This window comes from Notolepis coatsorum (genome assembly GCF_963971535.1).
Source record: "Notolepis coatsorum genome assembly, chromosome: 19".
NCBI classification, from domain to species: domain Eukaryota; kingdom Metazoa; phylum Chordata; class Actinopteri; order Aulopiformes; family Paralepididae; genus Notolepis; species Notolepis coatsorum.
In genome coordinates, this window is record NC_140183.1 from 19,068,477 (window position 1) to 19,073,176 (window position 4,700).

Sequence of the window (4,700 nt, forward strand, 5' to 3'; positions counted from 1 at the left end):
GTTATATGATCTCAATAACGTCGTACGCCGTGGTTTGGCAGAATTAGCATGACCTTGAAACACGCTGTACAACGTTTATGACGCCTGATGTGTTAATGTTGAATAAATTATTCTTTAATGTTTAATTAATTAATTTAACTGACATGGCTGTAGCATCAAGCTGTTGAAGCTTTAAAGCATTTCAGTCAGCGTCCTCCTTTCATCTCCTCCCCTTTCAGCAAACAAAATAAACTTTTTGGTGGCTGGTAAGATATAGCTTTTTAGTATAATCTCTCCATGTGTTATTATTACTATGAATAGCAATTTTCCATTAATATAATAAACAACATTTAAGAATATTAGCATAATTCTGAGTGGACTGGAGGAATGAGTCGTTAATAGTTAAAATGCAGATCATTTAAAATTTTGCTCAACACTGGAAGCTGTGGAGCATGAGAGCAAAAGGAATATTCTATGAATAGTACGCTAATGTTACAGTGAAAAGTGTGTTGCATTGGGATACAGGGATATATGGGATATGCCGTACCATGAGCGGAGATACCTGTATGGAGGTAATGTAATTATTACAAATGGTAACTGTCTGACTGTTTTGACTGACGATAAGCATTAAGCATCGGGTATATTGCTGCTGCCATGCTCTTTTAGATGCATTCTAAAAATAGATTTCCCTAATTCAGAAAGTTGTCTCTTAATTTTGGAGTGGCTGAGTAGCCTCTGTAATTTACTGTCCAAAGAGGAAATCTACACACCATTGGCCCTTCAGACAGTGTTCATTTTGTTCCCTGTCCCCTCTCCTCCTACTCACAGCTACTTACAGTAAGAGCTACAGTACAACAACTCAACACTTCATCAGTTATGATAAGCAGCACAAGTCACCCACTGATAAAAATGGCAGGCAGCAGAAACAATGAGATGGATCATCACAGATTAAAACAGCCTGGGGAGAAAAGTTCCTGCCTGAAGTAAAACATGAGGTGAAGCAACATGTAGGCCCTGAGGCCTAGTACTTGTAGTGTGGTATACTAGGTGAATCAATATGTAGTAGGCTACATGTAGCCTGGTATGCTAGGTGAATCAATATGTAGTAGGCTACATGTAGCCTGGTATGCTAGGTGAATCAATATGTAGTAGGCTACATGTAGCCTGGTATGCTAGGTGAATCAATATGTAGTAGGCTACATGTAGCCTGGTATGCTAGGTGAATCAATATGTAGTAGCCTGGTATGCTAGGTGAATCAATATGTAGTAGGCTACATGTAGCCTGGTATGCTAGGTGAATCAATATGTAGTAGCCTGGTATGCTAGGTGAATCAATATGTAGTAGGCTACATGTAGCCTGGTATGCTAGGTGAATCAATATGTAGTAGGCTACATGTAGCCTGGTATGCTAGGTGAATCAATATGTAGTAGGCTACATGTAGCCTGGTATGCTAGGTTAATCAATATGTAGTAGGCTACATGTAGACCGGAGAGGATGGAGGAGCTTCGTCGACGGCCTATGTTCCTTTGGGAATTTAAAGGCCTAAGTAAAAGTACATGTAGCCTGGTCTGCTAGCATCTCCTGAGCAGGTCTGGGCCTGTAGTGTGACCTTCAGTCAGACTGGGGAACATCCTTTAACTAGAACGAACTACCAGCCTCTATATTAGTTCTGATCTAAGATAACTCAAAACTGGTATTGAACCAGGCTCAGCAGGGAGCCAGCAGTAGGCCTGGCCTGTCTGACCTTCAGACAATGGGATGAATGACCTTCAGCTGAGAGACCAGCCTTTTCTAACCTCATACACACACCTAACCCTACAACTAAGACTAGGCCACGCAGACAACTACCATGCCATGGATATCATTATAAGCAAATAAAAACGAGTGTCCACAAAACCTTGATGAATGATACAGTACACACCAAACGCAGGCTACATCTCCATGTTTAAGACATATTAGGATATCTTTGCAGACACCTATACATTTAAACCGTGAGCCATCTCTCCGTGAAGTCAACTCTCTAGGTGATATTGTGTGTCGGATGTCTCCTTTCCTACAGGCAGAAACCGGCTGCACATTTATTGATGGATAGTTTACATAGTAGCAGTAATAGTAGTAGTAGTAACTAGTAATAATAGTAGTAGTAGTAATAGTAATATAGTATAGTAATATAGTAATAGTAATAATAGTAGCAGTAGTAATAGTATAGTAGTAACTAGTAATAGTAGTAGTAATTAGGGCTGACCTTCGAAGCTTTTTTTGGCAATCGAAGCTTCGGGGCCGAGCTTCGATTTTAATTCGAAGCTTCAAAAAAAGATATATATATTAATATTTTTTTATATATATATATATATATTTTTTTTTTGTATCTTATGTTGTGGGACTTGTACAGCACTTTGGTAAACTTTGTTGTTTTTAAATGTGCTCTATAAATAAAGTGGATTGGATTAATGAATTAAGTAGCCCCTTTCGTGACTGTGACGCAGCCAACAAGGTTTCACTCGGCTGCGCTGCCTGGGTGCAGTGGGGCTGCTCTCACAGCCAACGACATAATTATGTTTAGGGATGCACCGAAAATTTGGCTACCGAAAATTATCGGCCGAAAATGGTTAAAACGGCTCTTTCGGCCGAAAGGGTTTTAGCACCGAAAATATATGACCGAAAGTCAAATAACGTGTTGTTGTGATGACGTCATCAAAACGCGACTACAGACATACCGGTAGCATGAGCAACATGTAACGTGAGCAGCTTGGCAGCTCTTCCTGCATTCTACAGCCTGTGATAACTAACTCCTCTTTGGAGTAGGGATGCCCCCCGAAACCCGGTTCTAAACTACATTAGGAGTAGGAGTATTGATCAGCTCCGACGTTAACGGTACTGCTATCAGTAGTCTAGGAGCGGATTAGCTACGGAGCTAACAGTGTACCATCCATCTGCGACGCAACGGTGGCAGCAACAGTGGACACTGAGTAATGTTAACGTTATGACGAGTTCATACTACACTACACGTATGAACTCGACATAACATTAACGTTACTCCGTTTAAATGAAGTGTTTAATTAGCAGCAATCTGTTGTTGAAAATGTATCGTTAAACCGGAAATGGAAATGAGAGGACAGTCTTAACAGTCTGGAATTAATGTATGCATTCAAAAGTGCTGAATAAATGTTTTATGGGCCCATAATAGTGATTATTAATATTATTTAAGTTGAGTTTAGCCATAATCATGTCTTTTGCCATAATCAGGTAGCTAAAAAAAAAAATATATATATATATATATATATATATATATATATATATATATATATATATATATTTATATTAATCATTTTCGGCCTTTCGGCATTCGGTTTTGGCCAACTGTTTCCTATTTTCGGTATCGGTTTCGGCCAAGAATTTCCCATTCGGTGCATTCCTAATTATGTTGCAACCTTCGTCTATCAAGCAAACAATTATATAAATATTTATATGTAGTTGATAGAGACAAAGGCAGAATTCGACTTAATTAAGCACGTTTTATTAAGACATGGGTCGGGACACTTAACAAAGCTCTTTCCAAAAGAAAAGAGGCCTAGAAGCGTGGCTAACGCTAATGGCACGCATACCAGAGGCTAACTGCCTACGAAAACAGGCACAGAGGCACTGAAAGAGGATTTCACCCATCTAATGAACACACTAGACTAGACAATTATCAAGATGTATCCATCAGTGGACCAATTGCATGGTTTTGCAGAGGACAAGAAGCCTTCAGTCGACTCCTTCAGACATTAAGCACCCCCACAGCCAAAATGGAATGATTTTTTTTAGTAGTCGACTAACGGCAAATGTTGGCCAATCATAGTCGACTATACAAATCCTTAGTCGGGGACAGCCCTAGTAGTATTAGTAGAATAACTACAGTAGTAATGGTAGGCTAGTGGTAATAGTAGTAGGCTAGTATTAATAGTAATAGTAGCACTAATAGTAGTGTAATGGTTTCGTTGTAACTGTTATGAATGTCCCTTCATGCATTAAACCAACAGGTATGTTGTGTGTCCTCTGCTGCGGCAGACTGCTGCGACATCCAGAAGACACGGCCCCCGCCCTGCTGTACCGTCCGCATCACACTTCAAATACACCATTTCAACTCCAGACAATACAAAAAGCGAACGTGTGTTATTATTTCAACTGTTCTAACACTACAGATCACACTGTATGTTCTCAATATGTATTACTAGTTTAGGTTGTGTGTGTGTTGTGTTCTCTCTTTGCGACGAGACACGATGTGCCCTCCAGGAGGACGATGACGCAACGAGGAGCCTTCATCGGAGGAAGGAGGAGAGGCACGTAGCTCATCATCACCATTCCTCCTCCCTCCCGTCCAGAGAGTCAAACACACGCGCTTCTGTTCACTCCTGTATCAGGTAGAGAACTGGTGGACGCCTGTTTAAGGTGTGGTTCATTCAATAAGAAACGCTTATCACCTGTTTCCTTACAATGTCAGTTGTAACTTGTTCCTGCAGAGATATGATGCATAAAAAATAGAAGCACAGTAAAGGTATTTTAAGGCGAGGGGAGGAAGATGGAGCCATTCATCACCAGAGACGCACGTAGCTAACTTACATTCTTACTTATTATGCGTTCAAACGGCATACACTATATTATTTTATTATACAGAATAACACCATCCATACTAGCACTCATGGTGCGCTTTACAATGCAATGTAGATGTTTAATCTCC